Consider the following 18,494-nt stretch of genomic DNA (forward strand, 5'->3'; position numbering starts at 1 on the left):
GAACCAGGAAGAAACAGAAAGTATGAACAGACCAATCACAAGTACGGAAATTGAAATTGTGGTTAAAAATCTTCCAACAATGTGCATAAGAGATGTCCTAGCCCCTGGGTAATAGGACACATGCTCAGAGCAGCGCTGTTCAGAGCAGCACTGCCATGGACTGAATGTCTGTGTCCCCCTAAATTAGGTTAAATTAGGTTAGGTTGAATCCTAACCCCCAATCTGATGGTGTTAGGCAGTGAGGCCTCTGGGAGGTGATCAGGTCATGAGGGTGGAGCCCTCATGAATGGGATTAGTGCCCTAATAAAAGGGACCCCAAAGAGCTTCCTCACCTCACACCATGTGAGGACACAGCAAGAAGACAGCCGCCTATGAACCAGGAAGCAGGCTCTACCCAGACACCAAATCTGCTAGTGCCTTGTGTTAAGTCCTAGTGTTCATGGACTTGCAGCTTCCAGAACTATTAGCAATAAATTTCTCTATGCCACCCAGTCTGTGGTAGTCTGTGATAGGCAGCCCGAGTGGACTAAAAAACCAGTGCAATTCACCAGAGCACATCCCTGACAGCAACCCAATGCCAAGCATAGGAACCCGGGTGAATAAACTGTAGAATGTACTCTACAGTTCCATCATACTCCATGGAATATGATGATGCAACCAAGAGAATGAGCAAATGAAAAATATGGATGGGTCTTCACAGTAGAATAGGGAGTTTAAAAAGGTACCAGAAATAATATTAAGTAAAAAAATAAAAAATAAGTCCCCAAACACTGTATACAGTATGATATCCTTTGAATACAGTTAAATGCAAATAAAATAAAGATACATTATGGGAATTTGAATAGATACAATAAAACTATACAACATGGAAAGCAAGGTAATATTGAGTATAAGCTTGGAGATGCTATGGTGGGAAGGATTATAACAAATGGTAATTATTGTTAAGGACTTAGCTGTGTTGTGAGTGGTGACTGACAGTCGCTTATTTTGTTGTTAAAAATAACGAACTGAACCAAGTAAATAAAAGCATGCTAAAGCTAGAAAAAAAAGTCTTCCAACAAACAAAAGTCCAGGGACAGATGGCTTCACAAGCTAATTCTATAAAACATTTAGAGAAGAGTTAACACCTACCCTTCTGAAACTCTTCCAAAAAACTGCAGAGGAAGTCACACTCCCAAGCTCATTCTACAAGGCCTCTATCACCGAGATACCAAAACCAGAAAAAGATATCACAGAAAAAGAAAATTACAGGCCAATATCACTGATGAACATAGATGTGAAAATCTTCAACAAAATTCTAGCAAACTGAATCCAACAACACATTAAAAGGATCACACGCCCTGATCAAGTGGCATTTATCCCAGGGTTGCAAATATTCTTCAACACACACAAATCAATCAATGTGATATACCACATTAACAGACTGAAGAATAAAAACCATATAATCATCTCAGTAGACGCAGAAAAAACTTTTGACAAAGTTCAACACCCATTTATGATAAAAAAAACTCTCCAGAAAGTGGGCATAGAGGGAACCTACCTCAACATTTTAAAGGCCATTTATGACAAACCTACAGCTACCATCATACTCAATGGCAGAAAGCTGAAAGCATTTCCTCTAAGATCAGGAACAAGACAGAGATGTCCACTTTTGCCACTTTTATTCAATAGAGTTTTAGAAGTCCTAGCCACAACTATCAGAGAAGAAAAAGAAATAAAAGGAATCCAAATTGGAAAAGAAGTAAAACTGTCACTGTTTGCACATGACATGATACTATACATAGAGAATCCTAAAGATGCCACCAGAAAACTACTAGAGCTAATCAATGAATTTGGTAAAGTAGCAGGATACAAAATTAATGCACAGAAATCTCTAGCATTCCTATACACCAATGATGAAAAATCTGAAAGAGATATTAAGGAAACACTCCCATTTACCATTGCAACAAAAAGAATAAAATACCTAGGAATAAACCTACCTAGGGAGACAAAAGACCTGTATGCAGAAAACTATAAGACACTGATGAAAGAAATGAAAGATAATACAAAGAGATGGAGAGAAATACCATGTTCTTCGATTGGAAGAATCAATATTGTGAAAATGACTGTACTACCCAAAGCAATCTACAGACTCAATGCAATCCCTATCAAATTACCAATGGCATTTTTTACGGGAGATCAGCTAGGTGGTTTGTGACCGCCTAGAGGGGTGGGAAAGGGAGGATGTGAGGGAGGGAGATGCAGGAGAGAAGACATATGGGAACATGTGTATATGTATAACTGATGCACTCTGTTATAAAGCAGAAACTAACACACCGTTGTAAAGCAATTATACTCCAATAAAGATGTTAAAAAAATTAATTCTCAAGAATTAACATCAACTCTGAGTCTTGAAGGATAAGGATAAGTAAAAGTTTGATGGGTGGCCTTGGATTGATGTGGGGTAGAGCAGGAATTAGGTAGCAGGAAATTGGAGACATATTCTGAAGAGAGGAATATACAGAAAAGCAGGAAAAACAGCTTTTTCTGGAAAGCTTCAAGTAATTTAGCACTTCAAAGTTCAGGGTATTAGAGAAAAAATGATTGGAAATGAGGCTGAAAAGAGATACAGAGGCCAGACTATGAAGTACTTGATACATTATGCTAAGAAATTTGACTTGTAACTGATTATAATCTAGAGAGTGATTTGATCAGATTTCTGTTTGAGAAAGATTCTTTGGTAGCAACATGAAATATGGACAAAAAGTGGCTAGGACTAGAGAAAAAGAGACTAGAAGTTTTTAAAAATGGTTGAGGCCAAAAGTAATTAGAGCTTGAACTAGGGCGGTGGCCTTGGAGGCTGAGAAGACAAAAGAGACTCAGGAGATTTTAGGAAGTAGAACTGACAAGATCATCAGGGAGGTGTTAAAATGGCTCTCATATCCCTTATGTGGGAGATTGCGTGGAATGTGTAATAGTGATTACATGTACACACATGCACGTGTTTGTGGAGATGCCGTTTTTTAAAGCAGTCCTCGTTTTAATTTCAAGTTGTACTTACAATTCAGGCAACACCTAGTTCTCTGAGTTAATTTATATGTGTGTGTGTGTGTGTGTGAGTGTGTGTGTGTGTGTGTGTGTGTGTATATATTTATATAGATAGATAGATAGATACACATATATATATGGTTTAGAATAGAATCTAGCAAATAGTAAGTTTTAAATGAATATTAGCTATTTTATTATTACCCTGAACCATCAAAGAGTTTTAGTCCCTATTCTAACTTTTCTATTTCATTCAATTCTGAGTTCTAAAGAGGATATGGTAAAATCTCTGGGAAACATATAACTTTTAAATTCTTCAACACTGTCAGCCACTTAAAGCTTTTGTTGAAATAAAGATGATCTGTTTACCCACAACAAGAAGAAGCTGGAATAGGAGCTTTCATTAATTACTTATATGCCCCAGGAAATATATAAAATTTACCCACCCCAAGTAGGTATTACAATAACAAGAGTTTCGGATCTACCTTAAAAAGATACTTTGTGTCATTGAGAGTTGATGTAATCTGTTTCTAAAGTGGAGTTGTGAGTGAGAGAAGAATTTGAGAAGAAAAGGATAAAGAAATGTAATAAATTTCCAGAGTTGCTTGAGTTGGACCTTCAAAATGTTCTCAGTATTTTCTTTGAAGAACTATAAATAATCAGACCAAAAATATCCATATTCTAAAACAAACTTCAAAGAAAATATAAATTATTTTTAACTATGCAGGGGCTCTCTTTCATTAGCTTGATAAAAAGTTAACTATAAATTCATAGTATTATTGTCAGTGTCTAATCATTAAGATGGCATCTGAATAAGATACTGCTATGATGAGTAACTTACCAAAAATGATATACATTTGTTATACTTAGGTGCACAGACTGAGAATTTTTAAAATGTTGTATTTTTTTTTAAACTGTAAAATTTCCTTCAGAAATAGATGAAAACATATAAAGGATGGGCACTGATAATTGCTGAGTATCTACTGTGTGGTAGGCATTGTACTAGATGCTTTACATTTCCTCTCACTTAATCTTTACAAATCTCTGCAAAGTAAATATTATCTCTATACAACACAGAGGAAGCACATAGAAGTTAAATAGTCTATAGTAACATAGCTTGTAATGAACAGAGCTGGAATTCAATCCTGAAGCTGTCCAACTCCAAGGCCCACAGCCTTACATTATACTGTATTATTGGTTCATAAATACAGAACATATGTGCCTTATAGTTGAATAAAAGTTATAAATTTAAAAGCAATTTATATATTTATTTCACTGACATATCATGTACTTCTTTTGAACTACCATCTTCACTTATAGTTTCTGTTTCTTCTTCCTTTAAGGAAAAGAAAAATGTAGTACTAGGGGTAGTCTTAAAATGTATATAAGAGTAGGTAGTTTCCCCAAAAAATGTATATCCCTAAACTGCCTGAAATTCAGTCAATCAGAGATTAATTCAGGGCAACTAATTCCTTTTAAAATCCAAATATCCAAGTCACTCACATTACAGTTTTTCCCCCTTCATGCATCTTTATATCATTCACATTGATATAAATACTTTTTCAATCTAATTCCTTTTCCTTTAACACTTAGCCAGGATCAACCAAATTAAGGGAAAAGGAAGTATATTTGGTGGTTGGGAAAGAGAGAAAAAACAAGAGGTTATCTGGAAATATTTAGGCCCATGTGGAATGCAGGAGAAAGTACAGGAACAGCAGTAAGTATAAGGAACATACAAGATCTACAAAGAAGGATAACAAAATATGCATTTCCCCCCAGGCTAAACATCAGAACATTTGCTGCTATGAAAATCAAGATAAAATTAAATAAATTTAAAGCATCTTTTTGTCCATGTGCACCATAAACTCAACATTCTTGTTAAGTATGGTTTTGTCATCCTCCAAAGTCACTAACGTATTTTACTGGAAATATTAGGATTAGAAAATGGAAAATAAAAATATATGCTTTAAAACTGTACTTTGATTGAGTTTAAGTTTAGAAATAATATATTTTTACACCTCAAGAATGTCAAATTCTTCTTCAAGTTCTTCAAAAGAAACTTCTTCTTCTATGTTGAATGAACATAATGAACATGAGATGACTAAGACATTTATCCATAACAAAAATGGAAATTTAGCAGCTTGACTTTTTTTCAACTGACCTCCCCATCTCTATTCTTACTCATTTCAATTCATTTTCAACACAATTTTAAACTAATATTCCTAAAGTACACTTCTGATTATTTTATCTTCCTGCTCAAAAGCTTTTAGCTGCTCTTACCAAAGTTGAAAATCTTTAGTCTTATATTCAGGGCCCCTCAAAATCTGTTTCCAAATGAACTTTTAATTTTATTTCCCATGACTCTCCTTTGGATGGGGAGTAAGACTAGTATTGGTTTGTCAATATCAGCATATCAGCACATTTGAAATTGAAGGGAAAGAGCGCTAAATAAAATGCCATCATTCAAATTTACAGAAGAGTGTAGATTGCCTTCGAGGTTAGGCACAACTCTAGGTGATGCAGATAAACAGGTAAAACTAAACCCAAGAAAGTCACGATACTTAGTGACTTTAATATTAAGTATACCAAGCATTGAATATACACAAGTGGTAGGGTATAGGAGTTATGTCATTGCTCCGGGGGGAAAAAAAAAGAGATTTTGGCCAGCTGAAGGATGTACAGACAGTGGGAATAATTATTAGTGCATTGTCCCATAAAGTATGAGTGATGAGGAGAAAACGAGAGAAGAACTTTTGTGATGATCAAACAACAGAGTTTCCCCCAACTCTAGGGCTTCTTCCTTTCTTCCTTTTGACTCTGGCTGTAGCTCTCCATTCAGATTAGTTTCATTTTGTCTTTTCTGTATTCTTCCACATTCTCTTTCCTTTACTATTTAATTTGAATATTTTTTTCTACATTAATGGTTTTGATCTCATTCTATTTGTTCTTTAACTGTAACCCACTGAAAATCCTTCTTGGAAATAAATGGTGTTCAAGTCCACCTTTTCTTTCCTCTTGCAGAGACTTCTTTTTCTCCTCATAAGTGTTGTTAGCTTAGTTGACTGAAATTCAGTACTGAGATTTATTTTTAAATTTATTTTATTTTTTTTATTCCTTGGCCGTGCCACATGGCTTGTGGGATCTCAGTTCCTGACCAGGAATTGAACCCGGGCGCTCACTGGTGAAAGTGTGGAGTCCTAACCACTGGACCACTAGGGAATTCCTAGTACTGGGATTTTTAATATTAATTTTAATGTTTAATATTCAGTATTTTACATTTGAGTCTAAATTTTCTAAATTTCAATTGGTTCTTTTGATTAAGAAAGTTTTTAAATGTGGGTTTAAAATTTTAAAAATATAAATCACATTATAGGGAAAGCATAAACCTTTCTGACATTTGAAATAAAATATTATGAAAGAGGCAATTTAAGGAGAGATGCCAAAATCCTTTCACATTAGGAAAAGGAGACTAATTTAGGCATAAGAAACAATTTAGGAGGAAAACTAAAAGTAGAAGCAGGATTATACAAATAAAATTTAATTGGTAAGTTTAGTAGAAGAAGGAGAACATATGAAGTGATATGAAAAGAAATGGGTCTAAAATTGATGCAGGAGCCTCAAGTATCATTGAAGGACTGAGCTTTGGTTCTTGGTTCTAATTCAAAAAAGAAGATTTTATTTGGGGATGCCCAAAAGATGTGGATGTCAATTCTACCTGTAGATGATATAAGCAAAATAGTAAAAAAAAAAAAAAGCTATGAATATTCATTCTAAGGGGCACTATGATGTTCAGAGAGATTACACTGAATCTTTGTTCATAAATGTATTACAATGTGGAAAAAATTATTTTTATCTACCCTTAAGCTGGTGCAAAGTTCATCCATCTTTCAAAGATTCTCAGTATAAGTATCTGATGTTAGAAGCGTTTATTCTGTTTTAATAAGACATGAGTGGTCATACTAATTTTTATTTTTAAAAGCATCTAAAGTCATTTTTGCTCTATTTCCTAATGTATAAAGGATACATTTATATGGCAAACAGGTTCATTTTCTGAGAGAGTTACTTTTATTGCACAATCACTCTTCCGCCAGTGCTCCTTCTACATAATGCAGCCTTCCCTAGTGGTACTATAATTTATGCACAGACTCAAATTGAGCTGGCTGTAATGCCTAAGATGCACTGATCATCTCTCCATCTATCTGTCTGTCTATCTACATACATAATTAGGCATTAAGTTCAATTGAGTCTATTTCCATTTCTTTTTTCCTCCTTTTAATTTCCAAGGTCATTGCCTTAATTCATGCATTATTTGTGTTCTGCCTACAGCAACAGACCTCTAACTGAACTTGACTTTCTCTCTCATACAAAGAATGTCATACCTGGCTGCCACAGTTAATCTTTCTAAGTCATAATTCTAACATGCTTCATCTCTACTATCTCTATCCTTTTCTTCCCTATGTCTAAAATATCTTCTTTGATTTCTAATTAAAAAACATGCATTTTATTTGGAACTCTCTGGGCTTCCTAGATCCGGATGTCTATTTCTTCCCCAAGTTAGGGAAGTTTTCAGCCATTATTCCTTCAAATAAGATTTTTGTCCCTTTCTCTCTCTCTTCTTCTGAGAGCTCTATGAGAATGATAGTCTATTTATTTCATGTCGTCCCATAAGTCCCTTAAACTATCTTCACATTTTTTCATTCTTTTCACTGCTGTGATTAGGTAAGTTCCACTGTGTTGTCTTCAAGTTGACTGATCCTTTCTTTGCTTCATCTAGTCTCCTGTTGAACCCCTATCGTGTATTTTTCAGCTCAGTTATTGTATTCTTCAGCTCTTTGACTTCTACTTGGTACTTTCTTACATTTTCCTTCTCTTTGTTGAGGTTCTCACTGTGTTCATCCACTCTGTTCTTCTTTTCCCCAGTTCAGTGAGCATCTTTATGACCACTACTTTGAATTCTTTACCAGGTAAATTACTTATCTCTGTTTCATTAAGGTTTTTTTCTGAGGCTCACCTTGTTCTTTCATTTGGAACATATTCCTCTGCTTCTTCATTTTGCGTGACTCTCTGTATTGGTTTCTATACAGTAGATGAAACAACCACCTCTCGCAATCTTGAAGGACTAGCCTCATGTAAATGAAAACTTTCGTTCAGCCCTGTCCCAACTCTTGGTTGACTCTCAAACCTTTGTGTTTGTCCAAGCAGCGTATTATGTTTTTAATAGCTCCTAGTTGTTGAGGATATGCCAAGACCTGTCAGTGTCCCTAGGGGAGGATCTCAGCACCTAGATTCAGGCTGACTGGAAGCCAGACAGTCAGGCAGCAACTTTTAAAAGTATGCAAATATATATTGTCTTGAGGGGCCACAAGTGTAAGCCCTACCAGCCACCAGAGCCAGATGATCTGGAGGTGGCCCCTAGGCAGCAATCACAAAAATTGAAACTCCAGACAAATGCATAAACTCCTTTCTGGGAGACACTGGTGAGCAGGAACAAGGCAGCAGGGGAGTGTCAAGACAGTGTCCACAGCCTATGTTCCTTGAGAGCAGCTCTGTAGGCCAATAAATGTGTGCCAAACCTGAGGTCTGCCCCTCAGTATGAAGCTCCAGGAAAAGCAAAGTGCCCCTCCTTTACAGAAAGACTGGGGGTGTATGCCTCAGTCTGCTGTCTGTGCAGTGTCCTGGTGGTGGTAGCCTGCCAAGAACCATTCCTCTGATTGCCGCAGTCTTCTGGGACCCTAAAATGCCAGCCTTTCTGGCCACCAGAGCCAATGATCAAGGGGTGTCTCCCAAGCCATCAGCCACAAAAACTGGGCACCAGACATTTACAAAGCTCCTCTCCAGGCAACGCTGTGCTCTGGAGCTTGGCAGAGGGTGAGTGTGAAGATAGCATCCACCCTTCGAGGTCTCTGAGAAGGATTACGGTCAGCCCCTAGATGTGTGTTTAAATAGAAGCCTGCCCCGCTCCCCTCTCACCTACCCCACCGAGCCATAGTTATGATGATTAGCTAATAGATCTCCTTCACAGAAACACCTAGCTCTGGGTCTGTTGCCTCTTGAAGTGCCCTGAGATGCTAGCTGTTTAAGAACTCTCCCTCCATTGGTTACAGTCTTGGGGGACCTGTGAGTATAAGCCCCACTGGCCACCAGAGCCAGGCAATGTAGAGGTGTCTCCTGGTAGGAATCATAAAAATCAGGACACCAGACAGGGGTATGAGCTCCTTTTGAGTGACACCATTAATTACAGTCCCATGTGTGGAGAAATGCAAGCTCCCCTGGCCTCCAGAGCCAGGTGATCAGGAGGCATGCCCTGCATGGCAGCTGCAAAAATCAGGGCACCAGACATGTGTAAAGGCTTTTTTCTAAGAGATACTGGCTCTGTGAAGCATGGCAAAGGGAGAACATGAAGATGGTGCCTGCAAGTCTCCATCTGGGAAGAGTGTTCCAGCAAGCTCATAGAAGTGTATGTTAAATTAGATGCCTGTCCCTTAGGCCAAGGTTTTAATATAAGCAGGTGAGCCTCCTTCACTTTAAGTCTAGGCATAATCAGCTAGCTTCCTCTGAGTTGGGCCCTGGGGTGGTGAATCTGTGTTCATGAGCCTTTTAAGAGCTGTTTCTTAGATCACTACCATCATGTGGGTCTCGGGATGTGAGCCCTGTTGGTTTTCAAAATTAGATGTTATGGGGGGTCATCTCTCAAGCACATGTCTTAAAAACTGGGGAACTCCATTTGGGGTTGAACCCTTTGCTCCTCAGAGAGAAGCTTTGGGTTTTGAGTTCCCTCCAGTTGTGGGACATCACACGGGGTGAGATTGATGGCAAGATCGTGTCCCAGCCTCTCCAGCCCATTGTGATGTGGATTTCTTCTTGTCTGCCTGGTGCAGAGTTGTCACTCAGTCAGTCTTTAGGGTTTTTTAAAGAGGAAATCGTTCCATATGTAGCTGTAGACTCAGTGTGTCCATGGGAGGAGGTGAGTTCAGTATCTTCCTATATCACCACCATCTTGAACTGGCCAGTTAAGTAAACCCAAAGAGACCACACAAAGACACATAATTGAAATATCAAAAATCAAAGACATGGAGAAAACCTTAAAAGAAGCAAGAGAAAAATGACTTGCTGTGTACAAGGGAACCCTCATAAGACTATTAGTAGATTTTTCAGCACAAACATTGCTGGTCAGAGGGAGTGGCATAATATATTCAAAGTGCTGAAAGAAAAAAATTCCAACCAAGAATACTATACCTGACAAAGTTATCATTCAGAATTTAAGGACAGATACAGAGTTCTCCAGAGAACCCAAGCTAAAGGAGTTCATCACCACTAAACTGGCTTTACAAGAAATGTTAAAGGGACTTAAGTTGAAAAGAAAGGGTGCTAATTAGTAACAAGAACACATATTAAAGAATAAATCTCACTGAAAAGTAAATATACAGTAAAGGTAGTAAATTAAGTACTTATAAAGCTACTATGAAGTTTAAAAGACAAAAGTAGTAAAACTATGATCACAATAATTAGTTAAGGGATACACAAGATAAAAATATATAAAATGTGACTTTAAAAACATAAAACATAGAGGTGGGGGAACAGTAACAACTTTGAGCTTCAGAATCAGATCAAATTTCAGTTGTTATCAACTTAAAATAGACTGTTACAGATATAAGTTGTTATATATAAGCCTTATGGGAACCACAAAGCAAAAACCTATAGTAAACACACACACAAAAGAGAAAGGAATATAAGCATACCACTAAAGAAAGTCATTAAACACAAAGGAAAAGTAAGAGAAGAAGGGAACAGAGAGGAACTACAAAAACAGTTAGAAAACAATAAACAAAATGGCAATAAGCACAGATCTACCAATAATTACTCTGAATATAAATGGACTAAATTCTCTAATTAAAAGACATAGATTGGATGAGTGGATAAAAAAACAAGACCCACTCATATGCTGCCTACAAGAGACACACTTCAGATGTAAGGACACTTGCAGACTAAAAGGGAAGGGATGGAAAAAGATATTCCATGCAAGTGGAAACCAAAAGAAAGCTGGAGTAGCTATTCTTAAATCAGTTAAAATAGACTTTAAAACAAATACTGTAATAAGAGATTAAGAAGAGCATTACATAATGATAAAGGGAGTGATCCAACAAGAGGATATAACATATGCAAATAGTTATGCATCCAACATAGTGGCACCTAAATATATAAAGCATATACTAAAAGACCTAAAGGGGGAAATTGATAGTGATACAATAATAGTAGGGGATTTTAATACCCCAGTTACACCAATGGATAGATCATCCAGACAGAAAATTAAAACGAAAACATTGGCCTTAAACAACATGTTAGACAAGTGATTAACAGATATTTACAAAGCATTCCATCTAAAAGCAACAGAATACACCTTCTTCCCAAGTGCACAAGACAGCTCATATGTTAGGTCACAAGACACGTCTTAACAAATTTAAGAGGACTGAAATTATACCAAGCATGTTTTCTAACCATATGGTATGAAACTAAAAATTAATGAAAGGGGCTTCCCTGGTGGCGCAGTAGTTGAGAGTCCGCCTGCCGATGCAGGGGACACGGGTTCGTGCCCCGATCCGGGAAGATCCCACATGCCGCGGAGCGGCTGGGCCCGTGAGCCATGGCCGCTGAGCCTGTGCGTCCAGAGCCTGTGCTCCGCAACGGGAGAGGCCACAGCAGTGAGAGGCCCGCATACCGCAAAAAAAAAAAAAAAAAAAAAGTGGAAAAAAAATTAATGAAAGAAAACTGGAAAATTCACATTAAACACATTAACAACATTAAACATTAAATACACTAAAAACATTATACTGAATAACTAAGGGATCAAAGAAAAAAATCAAAAGAGAAATCAAAAAATACTTTGATACAAATGGAAATGGAAATGTAACATACTAAATTTTATGGGATGCAACAGAAGCAGTTCTAAGAGGGAATTTCATAGTGATAAATGCCTACCTCAAGGAATAGGAAAAGTCTCAAATAAACAACCTAACATTACACCTTAAAGAACTAGAAAAAGGAGAACAAATGAAGCCCAAAGTTAGTAGAAGGAAGAAAATAACAAAGAGCAGAAATCAATGAAATAGAGACTAAAAAGACAATAGAAAAGATCGATGAAATGAAGAGCTAATTCTTGGAAAAAATAAACAAAATTGATAAAACTTTCCCTAGACTTACCAAGAAAAAAAAAGAGTGCCCAAATAAATAAAATCAGAAATGAAAGAGAAGTTATAATCGATACCAGAGAAATACAAAGAATCATAAGAGACGACTATGAACAATTATATGCTAACTAACTGGACAATCTAGAAGAAATGGATAAATTCCCCAAAACATATAATCTTCCAAGACTGAATCAGGAAAAAATAGAAAATCTGAACAGACTAATTACCAGTAATGAAATTGAATCAGTAATCAAAAACTCCAACAAATAGAAGTCCAGGACTAGACGGCTTTGCAGGTAAATTCTGCTAAACAGTTAAAGAAAAGTTAATACCTATCCGTCAAATTATTCCAGAAAACTGAAGAGGAAGGAATGCTTCCAAATTCATTCTACAAAGCCAACATTACCCTGATTCAAAACCAGATAGAGACCCTAAAAAATAGAAAATTACAGGCCAATATCCCTGATGGGTAAAAATCCTCAACAAAATATCGGCAAACCAAATTCAACAATACATTAAAGAGATCATATACTATGATCAAGTGGAATTTATGGCAGGGATGCAAGGATAGTTCAACATCCACAAGTCAGTCAATGTGATACACCATATTAACAAAATAAAGGATAAAAATCATATGATCATCTCAACAGATGCAGAAAAAGCTTTTAACAATATTCAACAACCATTTATGATTAAAAAAAAACTCTCAACAAAGTGGGAATAGAGGGAACATACCTCAACATAACAAAGGCCATACATGACAAACCCCAGCTAACAAGCTAATGGTTAAAAGCTGAAGGCTTTTCTCTAGGATCAGGAACAAGACGAGGATGCCCACTCTTGCCACTTTCATTCAACATAGTATTGGAAGTCCTAGGCACAGTAGTCAGAGAAGAAAAATAAAAGGAATTCAAACTGGAAAGGAAGAAGTAACACTGTCACTGTTTGCATATGACATGATACTACATGTAGAAAACCCTAAAGACTCCATCAAGAAACCGTTAGAACTAATAAACCAATTCAGCAAAGTTGAAGTATGCAAAAATCTGTTTCGTTTTTCTATACTAATAAAGAACTATCAGAAAGAGAAATTAAGAAAATAATCCCATTTATAATAGCATCAAAAAGAATAACATACCTAGGAATAAATTTAACCAAGGAGGTGAAAGACCAATATATTAAAAACTACAGGACATTAATGAAAGAAATTGAAGAAGACACAAATAAATGGAAACATATTCCATGCTCATTTGAAAGAATTAATACTGTTAAAATGTCCATACTACACAAAGCAATATAAAAAATTCAATGCAATCCATACCAAAATTCCAATGGTATTTTTCACAAAAATAGAACAAACAATTCTAAAATTTATATGGAACTATAAAAGACCCTGAATATCCAAAGCAATCTTGAGAAAGAAGAACAAAGCTGGAGGCATCATGCTTCCTGATTTCAAACTATATTACAAAGATTAGTAATTAAAACAGTATGGTATTGGCATAAAAACAGACACATAGATCAATGAAACAGAATAGCCCAGAAATAAACCTACACATATATGGCCAATTAACTTATGATGAAGGAGCCAAAAATATAACAATGGGGAAAGAACCATCTCTTGAAAAAATGGTGTTGGAAAAATTGGACAGTCATATGCAAAAGAATGATACTGAATCACTAACTTGCACCATACACAAAAATTAACTCAAAATGGATTAAAGACTTGGACATAAGACCTGAAACCATAAAACTCCTAGAAGAAAACACAGGCAATAAGCTCCTTGACATAGGTCTTGGCAATACTTTTTGAATCTGATACCAAATGTAAAAAGTAACAATAGCAAATATAAACAAGTGGGACCACATCAAACTAAACAAGTGGAACCATATCAAAGCTTCTGAACAGCAAAGAAAACTATCAACAAAATTAAAAGGCACCCTATTCAGTGTGAGAAAATAATTGCAAATCATATATCTGATAAGAGGCTAATACCCAAAATATACAAAAAACACATACAACTCAATAGCAAAAAAAAAAAAAATCTGATAAAAAATCTGTAGAAATCTAGAAAAATGGTACAGATGAACCTATTTGCAAAGCAGAAATAAAGACACAGATGTAGAGAACAGACATATAGACACCAAGGCAGGGAAAGGGAGGGTGGGATGAACTGGGAGATTGGGATTGACATATATACACTGCTATGTATAAAACAGATGACTAATGAGAACCTGCTATATAGCACAGGGAATTCTACTCAGTGCTTTGTGGTGACCTAAATGGGAAGGAAATCCAAAAAAGAGGGGATATATGTATACATATAGCTGATTCACTTCGCTGTACAGCAGAAACTAGCACAACACTGTGAAACAACTATACCCCAATTCAAGAAAAATTAAAAATAAAAAATGGGCAGAAGATCTGAATGGACGTTTTTCCAAAGAAGACATAGAGATGGCCAACAGGTACATGAAAAGATGATCTATGTCATTAACCATCAGGTAAATGCAAGTCAAAACCACAATGAGATGTCACCTCACACTTGTTAAAATGGCTATTACCAAAAAGACAAAAAGAAATAGCAAGTGTTGGCAAGAATGTGGAGAAAAGGGAATCCTTGTGCATTGTTGGTGAGAATGTTAACTGATACAGCTGCTGTGGAAAACCATAAGAAGGTTTCTCAAAAAATTAAAACTAGAATTACCATGTGATCTAGCAATTCTACTTCTGGGTATTTACATGAAGAAAATGAAAACACTAATTCGAAAAGATACATGTACTCCTATGTTCATTGCAGCATTATTTACAATAGCCAAGATATGGAAACAATCTAAGTGTCCATCAATGGATGAATGGATAAAGAAGATGTGGTATATATAAATACAATGGAGTATTATTCAGCCATAAAGAAGAATGAAATCTTGCTATTTGAGACAACCATGGATGGACATGGAGAACATTATGTTAAGTGAAATAAATCAGACAGAGAAAGACAAATAACGTATGATGTTTCTTACATGTGTAATCTTAAAACAAAAAACCAAGCCCATGGACACAGAGAACCAATGGTTGTTGCAAGAGGCAAGGGGCTGGGGATTGAAGATATGTATGAACTTTTTCTTTAGTTTAAATAAATTAAATTTAAAAAATTTTAAAGTACACTTAACATAACATAACCTGTAATGAAAGAATATAAAAATATTTCATGTAACATAGGAAATGTGAAAAAAAAAACCATGCAAACAAGAAAACTTCCCCACTCCCACATCCCAGCTCAACTGCAATTTTCTTCATGAAGCTGATCACCCTTGCTGTTGTGATTTTTCTTTATTCTGAACCACCCCTGCATTTTCATTCCTTTCATTTAGCATTGATTCAAACAGAGTTATGTGTGGACTATTCTTTTAACTGACTACATGTTCCTGAGGAGGAGATTATGTTTTTATTTAATTTTGAATCCCTGTGTATTGAGTTTCCCAGGGTGTTTCTGATAGATGTCTGGTAAAAGCTGAGTGAATGAATATGTTTTTACATGTCACTAAAATCATTTTTTATGAAAGAAATAAAGCCCCCTTAAGAAGCTATTGTGGGGAACAATATCTAGACAAATCATGGCATGAATCTAAGATACAAGAAAAGTTAATATTCAGTAAAGAACATTAATCTATTTCTCACTCATAGTTTGATCCCATGGATAGGTGACAGTATCGACTGGTGAGAATGGAAAATTCTAGTGATTATGTGGAAGAGCTGAAAATCAGATCTATAAATAAACAATCCTCTAAATCAATATTATCCCTAATCTCAAAGGCATGATCATAAAACATGACTCAAATATGTTATTTAATACTAGAACATTTTAATGAAAATAAGATGCTAGACATTACATGAGTAAGTTTATAATAAAAAAACCTAGACTGCAATATTATTTATGTGAAAATTTCAGATGAATCTGCAACCTCTACACTGATCATTTTCTGCAAGATCAACATGACATTTCGGTAATAACACTCAAGTTGGCATAACGTAAATGTTCTGTTTATCTACCTCTGCATAACAAACCTCAAAACTTTGTGGTTTGACAATTTATCTTTCATGGTTCTGGGGGTTGATGAGCTCAGCTGGGCAGTTCTCACTTGGGGTACCTCAAATAATAAGATGGCAGCTGAGGCTAGAGCTGTCTAAAGGAGTCTCCACTCAACATCTGGCACCTGAGCTAGGATGGCTGAACAACTAGAAACCCATTAGTCAGGCATTTCTTTCTCCACACGGCCTCTTCACCTGGCTACCTTGTACTTTTTTACATAATGGCAGACTCAGGGTAGGCTGACTTCTTATGAGGTGACTGACCTTCCCAGAGAAAGGTTCAAGAGAGCCAGGAGGAAAGTTGCAAGGCGTCTATGACTTCGCCTTGGAAGGCATATAGCCTCACTTCTGTTATAATCTAATTGATGATCAAAGTAATCAAAAACTAGCCCAGATTCAAGGGAATGGAGGAGTGGACTCCACCTCTTAATGAGGGGATGTCTTGTGTGTATAAGAAGGGAACAGTTGATGGTGGTCACTTTGAAACCAATATTTTGAGAATATAGTTGACCCTTGAACAACATAGGTTTGAATTGTGCAGGCCCACTTTTTTGGGACTTTTTTTCAATAAACATACCTTAGTATTAGCAGGTTCCACATATGTGGAAACAGAGGGCCCACTATGGGACTTGAGCATCCATGGATTTTGGTATCCCCCCCGCACCACCCCCTGCCCCATGGATACCAAGGGACAACTGTATATAGAATGGGACAACTTTATAAAGAATGATGTTCCAAAAGACATCCTAAATCTGTCTTCCCAACAAGAGTGGAGAGCCATTAACACACTCAATTCTGATTATTTGACTTGCAGCATGTTTGGATTAAAAACATACCTGTATTCTATTGCAAGAATCTAGCATTTGGCCAAAAATTATGTGCACTCTTCTTAACCCAAGTATGGTTCCTGAACCAGCAGCACCTGGGAACTTGTCAGAAATGCAGACTATTAGACCCTACCCCAGACCTACTCAATCAGACATGTATTTTAATAAGATGCCTAGGAGATTCATATGCACATTAAAATTTGAGAAGTGCTGACTTAGGCCATACTCGTATATAGTCATCCCTCAGTATCCATGGGGGATTATTTCCAGGACTCCCCACAGATCCCAAAATCCAAGAAGATGCTCAAGTCCCTTACAAAAAATGGCATAGTATTTGCATATAAACTATACAGATCTTCCTGTATGTTTTAGATCAACTCTAGATTACTTATAATATTTAATACCATGTAAATACTTTGTAATAGTTGGAAGTACAATGTAAATGCTATGTAAATCGTTGCTGGTGTATGGCAAATTCAAGTTTTGCTTTTTGGAACTTTCTGGATTTTTTTTTCCCGAATATTTTTGATCCATGCTTGATTGAGTCTGCAGATGTGGAACCTGTGGATACTGAGGGATGACTGTACTAGTATACACAGAGTAGCCTCAAACTTGTCATCTGAAGAAACCTCGGAAACATGAGGTACTCTTCTTCACTTTTGGGGACAGAGAAGGATTGTATATTTCATTTGGGTTTTAAATGGAAAAAATAGCTAAAACTTGATTGCTCCTATAAAATCTCTGACAGGTTAGAAACCACATGTGTGAAGGTTTGTGTTTTAATCTTGCTTTTATCTGGGACATCAAGGATCTCACTATGTATGGGGGAAAATTTTTGATTTATGAGTTTTTTATATGACTAGGGAAGCTAAGAAGAAAAGACCAAAAAAAGTGCAAAGGACTCTGAAATAGATAATAAGTACATTATACACATGTAGTTATTTACACGTAAAGACACATGGAAAAAATTTTCACTATTATTATTAGCGAAATACTTAAAATATTTTTTTAGGCAGGATAGCATCATAGTTTTGTCATAGATAAAACAAAAGCAAATTTAGAAACAAAAATGTTCTTTTTAAAGAAATAAAGTTAACTTTTGAAAACATACCATTTTCTTCCAAAAATACGTTCAATCCATTCACAGTTTCTTGCCTGTTCTTCTTAATTCATCATTCATTTCTATGATCTAAATTACAAAACATAATTAAAATGCCTATGAGAAAGTTCTTAAAAATCAAATAAGTTCAACATTAAAGATAATTTAAAATTTTCCAGCCATTACTTTACTTGTTAAGTATCTGTCATGTTATCTAGAAAATTACATATGAATATTTAAGTCCTTTATAGATAAAACTATTTCATTTA

The sequence above is a fragment of the Grampus griseus genome (genome assembly GCF_964374135.1).
Source record: "Grampus griseus genome assembly, chromosome: 7".
Taxonomy (NCBI): Eukaryota; Metazoa; Chordata; class Mammalia; order Artiodactyla; family Delphinidae; genus Grampus; species Grampus griseus.